Source organism: Rhinichthys klamathensis, unplaced genomic scaffold, assembly GCF_029890125.1.
Source record: "Rhinichthys klamathensis goyatoka isolate OS25496 unplaced genomic scaffold, OSU_Roscu_1.1 h1tg000058l_1, whole genome shotgun sequence".
NCBI classification, from domain to species: domain Eukaryota; kingdom Metazoa; phylum Chordata; class Actinopteri; order Cypriniformes; family Leuciscidae; genus Rhinichthys; species Rhinichthys klamathensis.
Window position 1 is genome coordinate 884,172 of NW_026606603.1, and position 23,067 is coordinate 907,238.

The window sequence follows — 23,067 nt, forward strand, 5'->3', positions numbered from 1 at the left end:
GAAATATCTATGAATAAAACATATAAAAACTAATACATTTCTGCAGAAAAGCAACAAGAACTAAAACAAAATAGAAACGATTTACAGGCCAGAGTTTCCCTTTAAAACACGTTTGCAGCGTTGAGCGATGTAGCCAATCACAGACATACGTGTTGATTTCTTCAACGCAAAGGCCAATCAGAAGCATTTACGATGGACTCCCCTCACCGCTCAAAACGGACTTTTTGTTCAGTGCTGAATTCTGTATGCTGGCAAATCCTCTAATTATAACAAACATAGTGTATATATTATGAAAGATTCCTTGATAATAACAGATGTGTGAGATCACGATGAACTGATGTCAATTTTTTTAGGAATTATTATGGGAGCGCACTTTGCGCGCAGTCATGCCAGACTATGCACGCAGTAGCCCGCTTGCTTTTATGTAGGCCTAATAACAGTGATCAGGAGCATGTATGCTGATGTGTATGGTGGCGACACGTAGGCTAACTTGAAAGTATTTGGAGGTACAGGAAAGGAAGTCTTTTTTGCGGGTGGGAGCGGGACAAAACATAAATGTTGCGGGCGGGAGAAAGTAATATAGAAAGTAGTTTAGAACGTCAGTTATAACGACCCACGTATTAAAAAATAGTCGGGTTTAAACCGGGCTCATAATTACAGTTAATGTGTCGGGCAGGGCCGGACCGGGCGGATGCTACCGCGTTGGCTGTTGTCTACTGGTTATTTAAATCTAGCGGGTTTAGTGTCCAATGACGCTGGTAGTGACGATTCTGTCTGACCAATCAGTGATCTGCAGTGTTTTTACGTCACATTTTAGTACCGGTACGGTACGCTTGGAACCTCAACAGACCAGGTACCATTTAAAGCGAGCCGAAGCGAGCCGTACCGTACCGGACCATGCAGTGGAAAAGCACCACAAGTGAGCCGTACCGAACCGAACCGTACCGTACTATGCAGTGGAAAAGCGCCAATAGAGACGGGAGTGTGTGTGTGTGAGCAGGGGCGGATCTACAGGGGGGCAAGGGGGGGCAGGTGCCCCCCCTCTCTAGAGCCTTGCCCCCCCTGCTGCCCCCCTAACTTTGATGATCCAAAAACTGTACTTGTAAAAACAACCTGCCACTATGTCCACAAGCTTCTCAAAACAGTGAACTAAACAATACATTTACCAAAAGTGAACAATTTAATTTTTAATTTTTAATATATTATTAGCCCCTCCCCCCTGCGTCCCTGATTCAAACGTGCAGAGCGGCGTTGGCGGCTCACACACACACACAGCGAGTCTGCTGCGGTGAGGTGGCCCTGCAACCCGACTGGAGAGAGTGAGCTTCCCCAGAGCCTCTGAAGGTGAAGTGAGTTTCCCCAGGTGTAGTTTAAACACACCAAAATCAGCGGTCAATTCGCTCCCTCGTGATTTGTAAGAGCACTCTTCCCTTTGATTAGCCTAATTTTGATTTTAGTAAAGACAAGAACAGCTTAAGGCGAGACACAAAAACATCGGGGTTTTTTTCACTGGTTAATTTGAAGATTTTGGGCTATTTGTCTTCAATAACATGTCTTCTTTCAGACTTGTGGTGAAATTTTTTTTCCAAAAAAACACATTTAGGACTTTAGTTTACTACACTTTGTCTATTTGCGTCAGTATTCTCCTAAATTCAACAGAAGTTGTCGTTTTAAATCAACATGTTGCTCCGCGATCGCTGCATGTCAATGTCATCACATACATCTCTGTTGGAAAGCTCTCTCTCCTGTACATTGTTGTCGTATCCAAATATGGTCATTTCCTTTTAATCAGCAACCAATCGTGAAAGTACAATGGGCATTTAACTCTAAAACCGAAATCTCATTGGCTGATGTCAATTTCTGACAACGTGATTCGTTCAGATGCATCACGTGACGTGCTCTGACATTTAGATATGCGTTTTTGACTGTTTTTCTGTTCAGTTGAAGGCCATAAATGCTGTGATTTAGGTGGTTTGTATTGTTGTTGCTAATGATTTGGTAAGATATTGTGTCTGTAAATAGTTGTTTCCACTAAAAAAAGTATGAATTTTTACATTACAAATCTTTAAATGCTGTTTTCTCAAAATTAGTTTTTTGTCATTCTCCAGGACAAACATCTCAGCCTGTGTAGCACCTATGTACACCAAACTTTCCAGTTATACACTTAGCAGTATTCTGAAGATATTTTCAGAGGGATTTGTTAATAAATCATTCCTAAAAACCTTTGTAGTGTGTAAGGGCATGATTAAACAATAACGTTAATCATTTAATAATGATTAAAAGTGTTTTTGTGTTTGTTTTGTTAAAGCAATTCACATATAGGGATTCCCATGTACCGTCTACCCCTGCCACCCTGCCAAGACCTCTTGCCACCCCTTTGCCCCCCCATATAAAATTTTCTAGATCCGCCACTGTGTGTGAGAGAGAGAGAGACTCAGCGAGCACAGTCTGGCCATAGAGACGGGAGTATGTGTGTGTGTGAGAGAGAGAGACTCAGCGAGCACAGTCTGGCCATAGAGACGGGAGTGTGTGTGTGTGTGAGAGAGAGAGACTCAGCGAGCACAGTCTGGCCATAGAGACGGGAGTATGTGTGTGTGTGAGAGAGAGAGACTCAGCGAGCACAGTCTGGCCATAGAGACGGGAGTGTGTGTGTGTGTGAGAGAGAGAGACTCAGCGAGCACAGTCTGGCCATAGAGACGGGAGTGTGTGTGTGTGTGTGTGTGTGTGTGTGTGTGTGTGAGAGAGAGAGACTCAGCGAGCACAGTCTGGCCATAGAGACGGGAGTATGTGTGTGTGTGAGAGAGAGAGACTCAGCGAGCACAGTCTGGCCATAGAGACGGGAGTGTGTGTGTGTGTGTGTGTGAGAGAGAGACTCAGCGAGCACAGTCTGGCCATAGAGACGGGAGTGTGTGTGTGTGTGAGAGAGAGAGACTCAGCGAGCACAGTCTGGCCATAGAGACGGGAGTGTGTGTGTGTGTGTGTGTGTGTGTGTGTGTGTGTGTGTGTGTGTGTGTGTGTGTGTGTGTGTGTGTGTGTGTGTGTGAGAAAGAGAGAGACTCAGCGAGCACAGTCTGGCCATAGAGACGGGCCGGCGCAGACAGACCTGTCACCTGGCTCTCCCGTGAGGACAGACTCTGCCCGCACTGCACCCTGGGAGTGACGGAGACCGAGCTGCACTTCCTCACAGAATGCCCAAAATATAAACGCATCAGAGACCACTATGACTCCAAAATTAATAACATATTCCCCCAATTTAACACCTGTAATCCAACCCAAAAACTCTGTTTCATTCTTGGCGAAGAAGCCAAATGCTCAATTATAGCTGCAAAATTTGTAGCATCCTGCCATATCCTGAGGGACGACCAGAGACCAGCAAACATCCAATAAACACACACTCACTCACAGCCTAAGACCTACACATACACACACACACACACACACACACACACACACACACACACACACACACACACACACACACACACACACACACACACACACACACACACACACACACACACACACACACACACACACACACACACACACACTCACTCACAGCCTAAGACCTACACACACACACACACACACACACACACACACACACACTCACTCACTCACAGCCTAAGACCTACACACACACACACACACTCACTCACAGCCTAAGACCTACACACACACACACACACACACACACACTCACTCACAGCCTAAGACCTACACACATGAATATAATGTTCAGTTTTTTTTTATATATATATAAATGATTTCTAAATCCTTTTTTATTTTATTTATTAATCTTTGTTTATTTTATTATTATTGTTTTATGATATCAGTATTATTATTTTTGTGTATACTAAATGTTATAAATCATTTTCTATGTTGTTTTGATGCTTTGGCAATACAAAATGTATTTTTTTGTCATGCCAATAAAGCTTTCTGAATTGAATTGAATTGAATTGAGAGAGAGACAGATATGCAATGTGAGATCGAGCAAGATAAATTGTTCAATGGTTTCAGGCTTTTCTCAGCAGAATCCACAGAAATCTACACTAAAACGCTAGGAATGGATAAATACAGCAAAAGAAAAACATTAAACTTTCTTTTATTGTCTAGTTTGATAGTCTGCCACAACTGAAAAATAACAGATATAGCCTATAAATCTAGGAATGAATAACAATTCATTTTCCCCCCACGATTGTTAATATGATCGGGTCAAAAGAGACCTGAGACACAGCTTTGGAGCAACTTAGTTGATTCATCACAACACGGTTCTCACTCTCTGAATGAGTGTGTGGGAGATTGGGGGTGTGGAGGCGGGGTTTCTGCCGCGATCATGATTAGAACGCTGCACATCTCTTCTGGCCACAACATCAAATAGCTACTCAAGTTGAACAAACTCCCGGCGTACATTTATCATGCAGAACTCCTCAACAAGTGAGTTATTTCATATAGCCATTTCAACTTGTATAAAAATGGTAATTTGTAAATTAAGAAGTTTAAAGTAAGCTGCTTTTCGGTGCTAAATATAGGCTTATTTTGATAATTGTTAATATTATAACTGTAAAACATGAACTGTTAAACAACCCTATTTTTTATTTTATTTAAAGCAGCACTACAATAACAACGAGTGTGTTGTGTGTAGATTTGTTGTTTAAAAATAATCAATGCTGGTGGGGGTGACAGATTATTAGAGTTTTTGGCAACACTTTACAATTAGGCTATTTAACAAACATTTGACTATTTAACGATGATGACTTCTACATGCATTTATTCATGCATGTTAATTTCAACATCTAGTCTACTAATTCAAAAAGTAGCCTACATTTGTATTTTATTAAGTAGCCTAACCAGGATTAATAAAAGCTGTATTGCTCATTGTTACATGTTATGTAGCCTACATTTAATAATGTAACTAAGTTGCCGTGTCGGAAGCAAATAGTTGCTTTCCAACCATTCGTCACACACTCTCATTACTCATTACTGACATCAAGACATGCAAATACCGTTTCTTCTCTGGGGACTTTTCCGGTCTCCCTGACAATTTGTGGCGACATTTACAGGATCACAGAGACTGTCACCGTGAATCTGTTCCTGTATCTGTTCTTCAGGCTCTTCAGTCTCGAGTGTGTGTCCATCAGTGTCCTGCTGTCTGTCTGCTCTCTGGAAGATGATGAGGACTTCTGTTTGTTCCTCTGAGGGTATGATTATTCTTTACACAACATATTATTCATTTATTAACACACTCGCGGTCAAAACACGAGTCATTTGTTTCTGAATGAAGATCTGCGCTGAAATAATAGAGTGTGTTTAAGTTGATCTTCATCTTTTGTAGAAATGGATCATGTTCCTCTCTCTGTAGAGGAGACCCGAGCAGAACCGGCCCAGAGTTCAGTGCGGCCATGTTCACTCACACACGAGGAAGAGTGTGTGTGAGCGATGATGATGATGAAGATGATGAAGAGCAGCGGGACAATCAAATTAGAAATTTATATTTTTATTGACTTTATATTAAATAGTTTCTGACCTCAACATTTCCACACCTTTGAAGTTTCACTGTTCACTGGTTTCCCAAACTAAAAGCATTTGACTTTATTAATCAAATCATTTTAGTATTTAAAATGTAAAATTTTATAATAAAACCATAAAAAAAATTGAAATGAAGCACTTATTAAATGTCAGATGCAGTTATTTTTTCTTCAGCACAGAATTCATGATAAAAGGCACAAGAGTCATATAGGCCTATAAGAGTCACAGAGATTTTACAAGTGTTTTTCAGTTAGGCTATTTGTGCAATATTAATAAATCGGTAAATGGATGTGCATTCTGTGTGTGCATGAGATGAGATAGGCTACTGTATGAGCTCAGTCCTTCATTTTGCAAGTGCTCTTGAGGTTCTGTGAAAGCTTTGTGAATCCATTAATTTGTAACTGTATAATATTAGCAAAATGTAGGCTATGATTGATTTATTGTCAATGTCTATCTATGTCTGACTGGAACAACATGAAGGTGTGTAAATGACGACAGAACAAATCTATTTAAGTGAAAATCGCTGCACTGCATAAATTGTCAAATCTAGACAGTCTATGAAGCGAAAGCGCTTTTATTCCTGTTTTCATTAAAACAAAACGTCGCGGCATAGCCTAAATAATATCGTGCTCCGGTGTCCGACCAGCTCATGCAGGACGGAGGGACAATCGCGCTCATCCTGACCTGACGTAACAGACCATATATGGACCTGTATCCTTCGACGTAACAGACCATATATGGACCTGTATCCTTCGACGTAACAGACCATATATGGCTTCATACCCTCTGACATAACAGACACCTTGGATTTTCCCACCCGCATAAAGAAAGACACTCAACTCAAGTGAGTAATTACATACATTTAATTTATTAAAACCTGTAAATTAAATTGAGCGTTTTAAGCGTGTGTGTGTGGGTGTGTCATGTGTGCAGATTTGCTGTTTAATAATAATCAATGCTGAATGACAGAGATTTGATATATATGCTATACTTTGTATTTTAATTAATATTTAATAAATTAGGGATAAATAATTTGAAAATGAATTTAACTTAGACTTATAGCCTACTGTAAATGGCGACTTCTTGATTATGTAATCGCATAATAGTATTTTTCACAAATAGTAAAAAGGGAAGCAAACACTGAAGGAAATCAAAGAAGCAAACACTGTAAATCAACAGGTCACTCGACTCAGTAATCTATACCGGTAAATTAATGCGCCGATGTGCGCACCAGGAATCTTGACAAGCTTGGTAACAATAATTTATGAAGGTAAAAGAGTAGCAATACTTGAGAACACAGATGTGAATTTGAAAATTTGTACAATAAATATTCGTACTTGTATGTGAACATTTACATTCACAGCTCCAATGTGAAAACCTGTAAAATAAAAATCTGAAGTTGAATGTTGAAATTTGCACTCGCAGACAATAGTCACAAACCTGTATTCTGAATCTGAAGCTGCAGACAAGCAGTCACAAATGTGTAAAATGCCATTCACCGAAATACAATGACAGTCACAAACATGTAAAATATATTTGCACTTCTAACATTCAAATTCGCAGTACAACCTCAAATTGGCACTTACAACTTCTCAAATCTGTCACTGCAAGTTCAAATTTCGCGCCTTGACTTTTGCTACTGTAACCAGTGGTTGAATGAAACACAGGATACAAAAATTACTTTTTGGGCTTTATTCTGGCTGCTGTCTCTATAAAGGACAGCGGTCGAGAGGACCAAATATTTAGAAACAAAAATAATACAATGAAATAAAGTCTTTCACATTTCTTTGGTGCACTTGTTTGGTATAAAAGATGATTATGACACAAACTGAATGAAATCAAATTGAAATGAAAGACATTGGAATAACGAAATAGTCTAGTAAAAATACGGAATTTAAATACAGTAATGAAATACGGTAGAGGCTAATAGTCAAATGAAAAACAGTACATTAAGTCTACCATCAAACTTCACAGTTATCTGCATATAGTTTTAAAGAAAGAGAAATTAGTACACTGTTCACACAGCATTCAATATGTTTAGCTCTTAACCATATATTCAATGTTAAAATAACTCACTGTTTTCTAACATCCACATCCAATTTAAACATTCACAAACACTGGGCTTCGAATAAGAGGAACAATTTAATTAACATTTATTACAACCCAGTCTTTGCACGTGTCCCACGCGTGATCAAACCAGATCCAGCTCACACATACACACACAGGCGTCCTTAAAAGGCGATCTCACAAAGCCTTAAATAGGTGTATATGAAGAAAACCAGCAGCTCTCACGTGCAATCACTGCTCTCTCTTCGCTGAAAACTAGCGCATGCACACTACACGAGGCAATGCCGTAAAGTGAGCGTCCCAACACAATCTCTTAAAGGAACCACGACCAATATATGTCTAGTGTCATATTTTGTGATACTCATCCCACTTGGCTACATTCTCCCCTGCTAAATGTCATTGTCCTCAATGACTAATACATGTTCTTCACTTCTTTGACAGCTTCTCTAAAGAACACACTGCCTAAACTTGTTAACACCCGAGAAAAGACTTCGGGGCTAAGTGACACTGCATTGCATACTGATCTCGGCTCATTAAAGGGGTTTGAGTGTAGCCCAGCATTGGCCCTTTTTGTTCTCCTAGGCATTGGTACAGGCCTTCTCTGTACTGGTTCTTCCACTTCTAGAGCAGAGCTAGTGTCAGGGGCAACCTGCTCAAGTACAGAATCTTTTTGTTCAGTGCTAGCTGAAACCAAGCTGGATTGATCTACCAGTGCTTCATCATTTCCTGCGGAACTTCCAATCTGTGTTGTCTCCAGCAAACTGAGGTAAGTGACTTCCTCTAAAACAACAAAATCAGGATCAGAATGCACTGCAACCGGCTCATGTTTAGAAACTCCTTTTGGCTGTGGTGTTGTAGGAGGATGGTTCTCCATCACTTCTGGCTCAGGAGCATAAGTGATGCAGGGCCGCAAGTCCGCTCTATGCAATCTCTTTATAGGGCCACCCTCAAGAGGCTCAACAGTGTGTGTGGTACCTTGCACATCTATGACCTTGTAAACGGTAGGACCGTTGACATGAATCCTGAATCTTATTCCTACCCAAAGGTCTGTGGCGCAGATACACCTGCTGACCAACATTGATCACAGGACAATACATCTTGTCATTCAGAGGGGCTAACCTCTCAGTGGCCTTGTGTTCAGCATATTCTCTTGCCTTTTTGTGTGCTTCCTTCAATCTCTCCTGATGAACCACTAACCAGTCTTGTTTTCGGTCCACAGGTTGTTCGTGACCTAGCAGGGTATCGACGGGAAGATGTGGATGGACAAAAAGTAAGTAGTATGGTGAGTATCCAGTGGTTGCATGTGGCGTGACATTGTATGCATAAACCAACTCAGCAAGGTGTTCTGGCCAGCGCCTTTTCTTTTCAGGGGGAAGTGTGCGTAGCAAATCATGGAGCGTTCGATTAAAACGCTCGCACTGAGCATTACCCTGAGGCCGATAGGGTGTAGTGTGGGTTTTCTTCACACCATACATTTTACACAGCTCAGCAATCACTTTGCTCTCAAAATTTCTTCCCTGATCAGAATGCAATCTTTCAGGTACACCATACTTCATGAACCACTCCCTCAACAAGAGTTTAGCGATAGTTTCAGCTCTCTGATCTCTAGTTGGGAATGCTTGTGTGAATTTTGTGAAGACGTCGGTCACGACTAACACACTTTCCCGACCATCAGAGGAGGGTTCGAGCACAGTAAAATCAACTGCCACTACCTCAAGGGGTCTAGACGCTAGAAAGGGCTTCATCGGAGCGTGTATCCTGGGTTGGGGCGTCTTTGTTAAGATGCATTTCTGACACTTTTTGATCCATTGCTCCACATCGTTGTACATACCCACCCAGAAGCATCGTGGTCTCAACAGACTAATGGTGCGCTCAATCCCCTGATGTCCCATGTTTTCATGCACACTTTCGAGGACAGGTTCTTTTAAACACTCAGGTAAAGCAACTGTTTACCTTCACCTTGATGTTGATCCTTCACAATACGATAACGCAAACCATCTTGCTCCTGGATACTTTTCCACTGCTTTATCAGAGATAAGGTGGATTTTGAAAGTCAAGATCTTTCAGCGCGGGAGGGCTTTCTCTTGATTTCCCAGAAGTTTCTGAAAGAACTGATGGTAGGATCATTCTTCTGGAAATCTACCAGCTCCTCTACTTTATAGCCCGGCATAGTATGCGTACTTCCCTGGCTGTCATTTCCTGCAACTTCTCCACAATCCAAGGCACGAATTTGTCTGACCCTGCAACAGCTCTCACCAGCAATCACCAAGTCAGGCTGCAGGACTGTCCCTTTGTTGACTACATTACAAATAGCAACACAGTCATCATACTCGTCAGGAATGGTAAGTTCCCCTGCTGAAGGGTGTCTAGACAGATAGACGGTGGGCCGAACGCGTTTTCGTGTTGTTGATCGATCTCCATCGATAGATCGATAGCTGTTTCTGGTTCAAAAGTGGCTTGACCTGGGGAATGCGGCACCTGTAGCCCATTTCCTGCACACGCCTGTGCACGGTGGCTCTGGATGTTTCTACTCCAGACTCAGTCCACTGCTTCCGCAGGTCCCCCAAGGTCTGGAATCGGTCCTTCTCCACAATCTTCCTCAGGGTCCGGTCACCTCTTCTCGTTGTGCAGCGTTTTTTGCCACACTTTTTCCTTCCCACAGACTTCCTACTGAGGTGCCTTGATACAGCACTCTGGGAACAGCCTATTTGTTCAGAAATTTCTTTCTGTCTTACCCTCTTGCTTGAGGGTGTCAATGATGGCCTTCTGGACAGCAGTCAGGTCGGCAGTCTTACCCATGATTGCGGTTTTGAGTAATGAAACAGGCTGGGAGTTTTTAAAAGCCTCAGGAATCTTTTGCAGGTGTTTAGAATTAATTAGTTGATTCAGAGACAGGAATTTTGGGTTTTCATGAGCTGTATGCCAAAATCATCAGTATTAAAACAATAAAAGACCTGAAATATTTCAGTTGGTGTGCAATGAATCTAAAATATATGAAAGTTTAATTTTTGTCATTTAGTTATAAAGGTAGTCATGCTAAGATAATAGATATTTAACTTTTATAAGACTAAATATATAATAATTAACTTAATATATATGTTATTACATTATATAATTATATCTGTTTGTTTTTTCACTATGATGATGATGATGTGATGTGGAGTACCATTCATTCACTTTAATAATTGCATGACAATTTGTAATATTCTTCTTATTATTATGATTTTTATTATTAATGACGCTTGTTGTTATTTAGAAGAAGAACGTCGTTATTATTATTTGTATCATTATTATTATTATTTAAAAGAAGAAGAATGTATTTTTTATTATTTTGTCAGTCTGAATTTTTTTTTGGTCATTGAAAGCCTTTCATTACCGAACCCAGTCCGTGCGCAGCTGCCGGGCCAAACCCTGAAACGTCAGGGTAAAGCGCACAGGCTCGCAACTGAAGGAATACATATGGCTACAAATCAAATGCTTTGGTAAAGTCACACATATTAAACATTGAAGTCCATGTTGCACAAAAATAAACACTGAAGTTTATAATTACTATGTTGTTGTTGTTGGTCATAATATATCATATCTTTTAGTTTGTCAGTGCGTTTTGTGGTGTTAGGAATTGTTTTTCTGCGCATTTCCGCACTAACTCAAAACGTGCGTACACCACCTCCTGAGCTGGCGTAGGATTTGAGCGTGCCGTACGCCAACGTCCATATTGATAAATCTCAAAGTCACCGTGGTTTTGGGTGTACGCCAGGTGTACGCTGGAAATTTGGTGTATGCACTTTTGATAAATGAGGGCCAGTGTGAGTGTAACCGGTCTGCTAGCTGACCGCTGTTACGTTTCTCTCTATCTCTGCGTTGTGTAAAAGGACCAGGACACGATTGCTGCAGTTCACCAAAATGGGGATGTTTATTCACAATCACGCTCAGCATGGACTTCTCACCATCTGTAGTAGATCAACATGCATAAAGTTGTCAAATCATATGTGAGCATCTCTCAAGACAACTTTCACCTCTCCCCAGCGTGTACAATGTGAACTGGCATGTGTAATAACACAAAATACACATAACATTAAAACATAACATTAATACAATACAAAAATGCAAAATGCAATAAGAGTGCAATACCTGTAGTAGATCAACATGCATAAAGTTGTCAAATCATATGTGAGCATCTCTCAAGACAACTTTCACCTGTATGATACAACACTAGTTAATACATATACGGCCCACACGATATATCCTCAAATTATGAATCCACTCATGCATGTAACATCCAACAAAACACTCTATACAGTCTCTGTACTGTTTACAGGAAGATATTAAACCAATTTATACACTTTGCAAACTTAATTCGCACATAAAATGAAGAGCTCAGAAAAACGCTTACCTCTCCCCAGCGTGTACAATGTGAACTGGAGAGAGGCGCGCTCACACTTCAAAATGGCACCAGGACAGCAGCAGAAAAAGATGTCAAAATAAAAGTCTTTAAAGTGTAAGTCGCAAAATCAACATATATCACTCAAAGAAAAATGGAAATAAATCAGTAATAAAATAATAAGGATTTTAGTGGAAGAAACAATACATTAAACTTGGATTGTACTTATAACTCGTTACATTCACCCCTTTCGAATTTCACTAAAATCCGTACGGGATCCAAATCAAATAACTAGTACAGGTCTGCAATGATACATTCATCTGTTCAACTTGTGAGTTACCCAATAATAGGTCAAGAAAAACCTCAGGGTGATCAAACCTAAAATCATCTTGGAACAATACGGTGCCTTGTACACCATAATAGGACCTGACCCTTGTGTTTCACATTTGGAATCAAAATGTTTCTTCACATCATACAAAAACAAAACACAGTAGAATACTCTTTAGAACAGAGAAAGAAATGACCCAGTTCTCTTTTTCAGACTACTTCCCACATCTTGGAGGTAAAAGGGTTTCTGAACCATCGACTCAATTAATCTGTTCACTTTCTTAACAACTCTACCTGCACGTGTCCTAACACCCTGAACGTCAGTAACAGGAACTTGGGTATCAGTGTCAGTCTGAGTGTCATTCAGAACTTGTGCTCGTGTATGTGTATCTGTGTCACAGTCAATGTTAACAACAAGAGATGATGGACTGGATTCAGCTCCACTCTGAGGAAGATCCCTGCTACTACTCTCTTCGATGTGCAACTGGTCACTAGACTCTTTTCCCTTCGAACTGAAATGGTCTGTTCCCACAGCTTCCTCAACATCAGAATCTTGAACTACAGGCTCTTCAGAATCTCTGTTCACCCATCTCCTGGTTCTCTCCTCCAGATCTGTTGGTTCGAAGTCATTCGCACAGGACTCACTTCTGACACTGTGTGACTCACACTCTGAGTCTTCCGTAGAGAGCAGAAAGCTTTCCTCCTCATCAGGTGAGTCAACAGGTAGGAAACTAATGTCTAACACCAGGTTCCTGTGCACTATCTTCACATTCCCTTTCTCATCCTCTAGCTTGTAAATGTGCTTCTGCAGGTTCCGATCCACTACAGTGTACACTACAGGGTCCCACTTATCCGCTAGTTTCCTCTTTCCTCTTTCTCCTTTATTTGCCACCAGCACACGGTCCCCAATATTCAGACACGTCCCTCTGACTTTCTTGTTGTAACCTTTTGCTTGTTTCCTCTGCTCTTTTTCAGAATGTCGCTGCGCAATCTCAGCCGCCTCATGGAGGTATGACATCAACGATTTCAGGTAAGTACCATGATCAACAACCACAGGGTCATGTAGCACCTGTCTGAACATAACATCCACCGGCAGTCTTGGTACACGACCAAACATAAGCTGAAATGGAGCGTACCCAGTTGTCTCATGGACCGTAGCGTTGTAGGCAAAGGTCAGCGTTTGTATTTGCTCTGGCCATTTGTGCTTCTCTTTTAGAGGCAGAGTTCGGAGCATACTCCCTAAAGTCCGATTAAACCTCTCTACTCCTCCGTTTCCCATGGGGTGGTACGCGGTGGTGTGAGACTTTGCGACTCCTGATAGTTTCAACAACTCTGTTGGAAGAGCACTCTCGAAGTTGGCTCCCTGGTCAGTGTGGATGCGACTCGGGAATCCGTACACACAGAATACACGATCCCACAGCTTCCTTGCCACTTGTTTTGCACACTGATTCGCACAAGGGAAGGCATGAGCCAACTTCGTGAAATGGTCTGTCACAACGAGTACATCTACAGATCGTTTCTTCCCATCCTCTGCAGACCAGAAGTCCAGGCATACCAGCTCCATGGGCATAGAGGTCTTAATACTTTCAAGAGGGGCCCGCGCAGATGGTTCGGGAGCCTTGGCTAGGATGCATCTTTGACAGCACTTGATGTATTCACACACATCGTTTCCCATTCCCGGCCAGAAGAAACGTTGACGGGCTAGATGAATGGTTCTTGCTTGCCCTTGATGACCCGCAAGATCATGTACACCCTTTAAAGCCTGCCCCTTGAGGCTAGAAGGTAAGACCAGCTGATACCGCTTCTGTTTACTGTGCGGATCTTGTGTGACTCTGTACAGTATTCCATCCTTGAGCTTTAATTTGTCCCACTGCCTGAAAAGAGTTAGAGTTCTGGAACTCATGTTGGCCTTCTCCCGCCTCGATGGTTGACGCTTCAAATTCACAAAGAACGTCACTCTTGAAATGACTGAATCAACCTCTTGCATTTCACGAATTTCATCCGCAGCGATCGTAGGAAGGGTGTCAATACCAGCGGGTATTAAATCTTGGTAGGACTGAATTAGCTGCACAGCTCTTGCTTGAGAAGTCTCTTCCCACTGATCATGTAAACTTAAACAGGCTTTGATAGTGACACTGTCAGAAGGTAAGACAAGACAGGACTGAAGACAGATCTGTACGTTCTGAGCTCCATGACGAAAAGCATCTCGAACTCCATCTCCATCAACTGCTTCGGCCTCCACAAGTAAATCATGATATCGCTCCTTCATTAGCCTGCTGCTCACAGTCTTGACAAAAGGGTCTCTACTCAGAGCGTCCGCCACCACGTTTTTCTTTCCTGCTATATGCTTCAGTTCAAAGGTGTAAGCTGCCAGTTTGGACACCCAACGTTGCTCACATGCAGCGAGTTTTGCCTTGGACATGACATACGTGAGCGGATTGTTGTCTGTCCATACCGTGAATGTTTGACCTTTCAACCAATGGCTAAACTTCTCGCACACGCTCCATTTGAGTGCCAGAAACTCGAGCTTATGAACTGGATAGTTCCTCTGTGATTTGCTCAGAGTCTTGCTTGCAAACGCGATTGGACGAGCTCGCTCTTCGCCCGCAGGCACTTGGGATAATACAGCTCCCAGTCCATCCAGTGAGGCATCAATCGCCAGGATCAGAGGCTGAGTAAAGTCAGGGTGCGCTAAAACCACACTTTGAAGCAGACTCTCCTTGAGACAACATAATGCGTTATCACATTCTGAAGTCCAATCCGTGGGCTTGAGCTTCCTGTAAGTTCCCGCTTTAACATCTCCCTTAATTCCTCTTTTCCTCCTCTGTCCAGCCGTAAGGGCAAAAAGCGGCTTTGCCAAAGTAGAACATCCAGGAATGAAATGTTGGTAATATAAGATCATACCAAGAACTGATTTGATCCTCTTCACTGACGGAGTACATTTGTCATCTTCCATAAGATCTGCCTTAGACAGCTTCGAGATAACCTCAACTTTGGCAGGATCTACTGAAACTCCATCCCTGTCTATGATGTGACCCAGGAATTTTACAGAGGTTCTCAATAGGTGGCATTTCTTAGGGCTCAGCTTAAGATTGTACTGCCTCAGACGACTGAACACGACCTCCAGTCTTTCCAACGCTTCCTGCTCATTCGGAGCGAACACCAACAGGTCGTCAAGATAACACAACAAGCTGCTAAAATTCAAATCTCCGAAAATGCTTACCATCATCCGCATAAAGGAGGCTGGGCTGTTACATAGCCCTTGCGGCATCCTATTATACTCGTGTAGCCCTACAGGAGTCGTGAACGCAGTGTATTTCTTGTCCTCTTATATAAAACCCTGACGTCAGATCCATGGTGCTGAAGAGTGTGTTTCCGCCCAGAGCAGCTAAGCAGTCGGACTGGTGTGGAAGTGGGTGTGCATCCTTTATCGTTCTTGCATTTAACCATCTGAAGTCTGTGCATAGCCTCAGACTGCCATCCTTCTTCCACACTAGGACTAACGGGGAAGCATACTCACTTACAGACTTCCTAATTATCCCTTGTTCTTCCATCTGGGACAAAACCTGCCGCAACTTTTGGTAATGTGCAGGCGGCACTCTACGATAAGGGAGTCTGAATGGACGCTCATCCATTAGACGAATGCGGTGAACAAAACCCTTTACTTCTCCACAGTCCAATGCATGCTTAGAAAACACGTCGTTGTAACTCTCCAGTAACTGCACTAACTTCTCCTTTGTCACATCGCTGACAGAACCAGACTGAATGTCAAGATCAATGAGACCAACAGTTTCCAATCTCTGTTTGAAATCAGCTGACAATTTAGGGGAATGCTGCTTCTCCTCCGCAACCACTTCAGCCCGACTCAGCCCTTGGAAAAGTTCAAAATCTTCCATGGCAACACATGGGAACACATCTGCTAATTTGCGATTCCTCTTAAGGGTGACTGGCTTATCAGAGAAGTTAGTGACTTTTACGGGAACCCAACGATCACCCCATAATGGCGTGACAACCCGCCCGACCATAATGTCTCGTGACACAGACCTTGAATTCGTAGGTTCCACTACAACTGTGCTCCCGGGTGACATCGGGACATTTTTTGGCAGCTTTCCCCAGACAAGATGTTCCTGCCTTGCTAAAAGAGTGACACACTGCTGTAGCTTGATTGTTCCCACCTTATCTGGCAGCTCTGAACCCTTCCACCGACACGTGTTGGCCATTACATCCAGGAACTGCTCACATCCTGCCATCGGCTCCATGCTCTGATTAGAAACAAGTCTCCAAAAATCACAGCTACCTTTCATCCGATGCGCAAGGAATTTTATGACATTTGTACCAATGATCAGATCATCCCGCTGGCCAGGGACAACAAGAATAGGCACTAGGCAGCTCTCTCCATAAACTTTCAACTGGACCTCATACATGCATTTTGGTCTTGTAACCTTGCCACCACATCCTACTAAGATGACTTCCGTGTGGTGTACACAAAGTGGTGTGGGTGAAGGCAGTACATTCTCACTTAACATCTTTTTTTCCACTTTGTCACTAAAAGTGCAGGCCATGGAGCCTGTATCAAGCATTCCTTTTATCGAAAACACATTATTCACACTGACTGGCGCATAGAACAAATCGTCGAATGCCTCAACTGCCTGGACATTTTGTGCGATCACCTTGGTCCCAGTGGGAGCCTGTGCACGTGCATTCTCATAAAACTGGTGAAGATCAACACTCTCTAGGGGTTCTTCACTTGTGCTCACGCATCCCCCTTCCGAACGTGAGCCATCTAGTTTAAACCTGATGGACCCCGGAATGGTGCTGGGCCGGGTCGGGACCTGTCACTCGTACAGTCCCTTTTACTGTGTCCAGGCTGAAAGCATGCAAAACACAGATGTTCTCGTCGACAATGCGTTACGGTAGAGAGATCATGAGATTGGCATACTCTACAGAGCTTGCTTTGGGGCTGTCGAGATGGCATTTGGACATTTTGAGACAGCGCACGGTCAAGGAAATTAATCAGAGTTCTCATACAATTGTTGTCATCCTGTACAGTGTGTGCATTACTGTCTCTGCGGAACTCACCTGGCTCTATTGGAGAGCCATCATCCCCTTCATCCTCATTGAACGTCTGAACGTGAGCGGTGACATGCCTTGTAGCAGTGTGACGCTTCGGCTTGGCTAACATCTGCTCTTTTAACTCTGTTTGGTACCGGTCAAGCTGTTCTTGGATTTCCTGTGCGGTCAACTTTTCTGGAGCTTTAAAACGGAAAACTGTAGCAAGAGTGGAATCAATAACTCGTTACATGAGCAGATCTCATTCTCAGTCAGACTGACAGTCACAGGCAGAGTTAGGACTAGGGTTAGGGTTAGTGCAGATCCAATGGCTTTTAAAATCAAATTAAGTACAAAATAATTATGTAAACAAACATTTAAACGTGTCAGCTTGATTCATGATTCTTTTAAACACTTTTTTTCTTTTGTATGACTATATGTTCTGCTCTGTCTCTCCCCCCCCCCTCTCTCTCTCTCTCTCTCTCTCTCTCTCTCTCTATCTATCTATCTATCTCTCAATATATATATATATATATATATATATATATATAAATCGATCGATAGATAGATAGATAGATAGATAGATAGATAGATAGATAGAGAGAGAGAGAGAGAGAGAGAGGGGGGGGGGAGAGACAGAGCAGAACATATAGTCATACAAAAGAAAAAAAGTGTTTAAAAGAATCATGAATCAAGCTGACACGTTTAAATGTTTGTTTACATAATTATTTAGTTAGATAGAGAGAGAGAGAGAGAGAGAGAGAGAGAGAGAGAGAGAGAGAGAGAGAGAGAGAGAGAGAGAGAGAGAGAGAGAGAGAGAGAGAGAATGTTTGCTGTAACTGCTCTCCTCTATAAACAGTTCTTATCAGTCACTTTGGTACATTTCTTGAATCATCCTTAAGATTTGCAAACAAGGAAAGTGCTTTTCGTACAAACAGCAGAACACAATAGGATTACATGACAGCATTTTGACATTCTTGTTTGTGACACAAGGCACTGATATGTTCATTGATATTGTACTAAGGATTTTGAACAAGTTACAGGCTTTTGATGGTTGTCAATATAACTGTATCAGTATTTTCAGAAGTAAACACTGGCTACGATTTTGATGACAATGAAAAGACTGCACATTATCTGTATGACACATAAACACATGTACCCATTATGAGACTGGACTCACAGATACACTAAAATGGATATGTTTTTAGCTACACAAGAAATTAAATGAAGGAAAATGAACTACAAAGTATCATGCAGACCAGGTTGAGGTTGAAAAACAATTGTACAGTATTTTACGTTCGGATTAAATGATCAACTATAAATAAATTATCAGCCATCCATAATTCTCTCAAATTCAAACACTGTATATAAAATGCTAAGACTTCTGTTTCCAGTGGACTCCAATTGCATGTCATGTTAGCTTGTCTGCATACTCAACTATACATTATAATAAGTTTCATTATTTTCAACTAAATTAACAGAATCACAACAACATGCTCTATAAATAATTTAATTAAAAATGTGTTGCTTACCTTTATATGAACTCCAGGATTTCTCTATCAACATTTTTCCTCAGACTTTATGAGAATTTAAATGTGTTTTGCAGTATTGAACACTCATAATGATGCTAATAAAACAATCATACAAACCCATAAGGAGCATGCAGGTGGTGCTTGGGATGCAAACCAGCAGCAAAGTCCTGTCAATAGATAAGAAAACAACAGAAACATTATGAAACAAACTAATGAGGAGGGATCTGGTAAAGAATGACTAACGTTACAGGCAGAAGTGTAGATAATAGCAGCCATGTTAAATGTAAATTAATCTTTCAAGGTCATTATTTGGGGTTTAAAGTCATGTGTGTGTGTGTGTTTAATGTCTGTGTGTGTCATCTAAAACAAAAACAAGAAGTCTAACGTAAACATAAGGTTAACTTTACCTCATTTGGCAGAAAAGGTGGTGGTGTTTTCCTTGATCCAGCTGTAACGGTTACTTACAACACTGCATCTTCACACAGTCTCTTCACGTTGTATTGTATTAAAGGCTCATTCAGTCGGGACTTTTATTCTGAAACCGTAGTCATCATGGTAATATGCCGAACAGTGTACAGTAGTTAGTTGAACTGCCGCTATCTGCTGTGTGGTCTGTGCGAGCTGTCAGCTGTAAAGTTGTTGATTCCTGTTCGTTCGGGGTGATTGCTGCAGCTGTAATATCATGATGTTAGTCACTGACCTCAAAGCCAATTTGATTATATTTGTGTTAAATTTGATCTGAATAGATTTATGCGTCCGTGACATAGGTCTACGTGCATGTCCGGACATGTCCTGTATAGATCGTTCTGTGTTATTCAGATCGCTAATAGGCTATTATTTAATAATAGGCTAGTATTATTATTTAGTAATAGGCTGTTATTTAAAGTGTGATGATTCATTCTTAATTAAAGGTGCTATATGTATTTTTTAGCGGCCTCTATCGGTGATGTATCAGATTGCAACCAATTTTTACAAGAGCGCTCGTGCTCTTGCGCATGCTCGAACACAAGAGCAAGCACTCATGGTACCGGCCACACTGAGACTTTCAACACACCGGAGAAAGCATCACACAACATGCTGGAAACTCATGTAAACTCCCTCTGCAACGTTACAATAATAGGCTACTTTTATCAGCTTGACGTTGAACTAATGCTCCATGCTCGTACCATGATAACGTTACATTGACTGCATTTAGCTGACATGTGGTGTTAGCATAACAAGGCATTTCACTAACTATTCATGTATCTTTCACAATCGGCAATGTCAACATAGGACCTAGGTGAATGTATAATATGATAACGAAAACGGTTAGTGAACTAGACTAGAACTTCAGTGTAACAAGATCGTAGGAAGTAACATTACTGTACTGAACGTGTCTGGAAATTATAAACAATATGATAGTAGTGGGATGAGTGACGTTAGACGATCTAATAAATAAAATAAAAGTTACATCAAAAGCACCTACTTTTTGTTATCCTGGAACAGTCTTTTGTATTCATTTCATGTCTGTTGTAGTTTACCTTGCCATTTCATTACAGTTTACCATTATTTCAGCATATCTAAAACTTGTAATTTATCACAATAAAAATAGCGGAGGTCTCTCCATAATTCAAAAGCTCTGCCGATGTTGATCCGTGTTTTCGTCCTAAGTCGATCCGATTCACGTTTGGCCTGACGAGCTTCAGCAGATACATTTTTGTTTTGTTTTGTTTTTATGTGGAGTTTGTGTTGGAGTGTGTGTTGTGCTGGAGGCAGGTCGTTTTTTGGTGTTATCAGACTCCATGTCGTCAGCTGCAGTGCCGTCGCATAGACTGTATATAAAAAGGAGAGAGGCATGGGAGCGCGCATGCACGTCACATCCGATGGATTTCGCAGTAAATCCGACCCGGAGACTTCACATAGAAATAGGAATACTGGCCTTCAGAGGTAATAGCAAAACCCGACAAGTGGATCATTGTAATGTGTGATTACAACCCCTTCACACACAGGCAATGAAAAAAGCATTCATTTTAGAAGAAAAGTTACATTTAGCAACTTTAAGCGGCAGATCAGTGTTATGGGTTATTAAAGGGATAGTTCCCTTTGAAGTTAATTTTTAATATGTTTTAGCTTACCTCAAGGGCATCCAAGATGTAGGTGTCTTTGTTTCCGCAGTAGTTTTAATTTTGATATTTTTAGGTCAAACCGTTCTTGTCTGTCAGTCATATAATGCAGGTCTATGGGGTCCACCTCAAAGAGCATGCACAGAGAAGTCCAAATTAAACATGATTTAATGACTCGTAAATGTAAGTACACATTGATGGCCTAAGACACGAAACGAGCGGTTTGTGTGAGAAAACGAACAGTATTTATATCGTTTTTACCGCTTGTAAACACAAGCGGTGGCTGTATCTCGTGGCTGTATCTCTCTATTGGTGTTACTCGATCTTAGTGCTGCATTTGATACCATTGACCACAATATTCTTTTACATAGATTTGAAAATTATGTTGGCATTAGTGGAAATTAGTATGGTTCAAATCATACTTATCTGACCGTTATCAGTTTGTAGCAGTAAACGAAGAGATGTCTTATCGATCACAAGTTCAGTATGGTGTACCACAAGGCTCAGTACTAGGACCGTTACTGTTCACTCTCTTTTCAGTCGAAAAGAAATTAAGGTTTTTGATGAAAACATCCAGGATTTTTCTCCATATAATGGACTTCAATGGAACCCAAACGGTTCAAGGTCCAAATGACAGTTTCAGTGCAGCTTTAAAGGGCTTTAAACGATACCAGACGATGAATAAGGGTCTTATCTAGCGAAACGATCGGTGGCGAGAGCAAGGCGAGCATTTGTGCTTATAAAACTTCAACTTTTTTATTTATTTTTGAAATGACCGATCGTTTCGCTAGATAAGACCCTTATTCATCGTCTGGTATCGTTTAAAGCTCTTTGAAGCTGCACTGAAACTGTCATTTGGACCTTGAACCGTTTGGGTCCTGTGGAAATCCATTATATGGAGAAAAATCCTGGAATGTTTTCATCAAAAACCTTAATTTATTTTCGACTGAAGAAAGACATGGACATCTTGGATGACATGGGGGTGAGTAAATTATCAGCAAAAGTTTTTTTAAAAGTGAACTAATCCTTTAACACACTCGCGGTCAAAACATGAGTTTAGTGTCATTTGTTTCTGAATGAAGATCTGCACTGAAATAATAGTGTTTAAGTTGATGTTCATCTTTTGTAGAAATGGATCAGTCTCTGGATGTTCCTCTCTCTGTAGAGGAGACCCGAGCAGAACCGGCCCAGAGTTCAGTGCGGCCATGTTCACTCACACACAAGGAAGAAGGCTTGTTTGAGATGCGCCTTGCCTCGCCTGAAGTGTAGTCGAGAGTAGGCGACTGCAGTGAGAGAAGGAGTGAAAAAAGCGCAGGCAAGCCGGACAGATCTCTCTTCTCGCAGTGGATCAGACACCTGTGAGATCAAAGACTGATATCGCGGGATTCACGGGATTCACGCTCGTGCACGTGTTGCTAATAACCTGGATGTAATTTAAGTTTTGTTGCTTTTATATGAAAATAAATATAATGAACAAGACACCCAAAGTACTTATTTAATTCCATTTTAAATAGGCCTACGTGTTTATCAATCATTTTTCTTTAATACAGACTAGGGATGTCAAATGATTAATCGTGATTAATCACATCCAAAATAAAAGGTTTTTTTACATAATATATGTGGGTGCACTGTGAATAATTATTTTATATATACGTATAAATACACACACATGCTTGTATATAAGAAATATTTTCATGTATATACTGTATATAGATTATATATAATTTATATTATATATAAATATAAATATTTTATATATAAATAATTTTTTTTTCTTAAATATACATGCATGTGTGTGTATTTATATATATACAAAATAATTATACACAGTGCACCCACATAGATTATGTAAAAAAAACTTTTATTTTGGATGTGATTAATCACGATTAATCATTTGACAGCTCTAATACAGACATGTGTTTTTATTTAAAAAAAACTAATACAAATTACATCACACTGTCAGAGAGTTTGGGAATATCCACACATAATTTATACACATCAAACATGATATCAGAGTTTTAAAATCAAACATTTTAAAAGAGAACAATACATCACGGTTGTTTAAACCAATGATCATTAA

At 41.0% G+C, this 23,067-nt stretch overlaps 1 protein-coding gene across 1 annotated transcript in view; it reads left to right on the forward strand.

The window, feature by feature from the left end:
• The first annotated feature begins 629 nt into the window (after positions 1-629).
• The window catches only part of slc10a7 (solute carrier family 10 member 7), a 38,840-nt gene continuing 16,402 nt past the window's right edge, over positions 630-23,067 (forward strand). The window contains exon 1 of the mRNA XM_056248769.1: positions 630-640. The gene's annotated coding sequence lies outside the window, so the exon portion shown is untranslated. The remainder of the gene's footprint in view (positions 641-23,067) is intronic.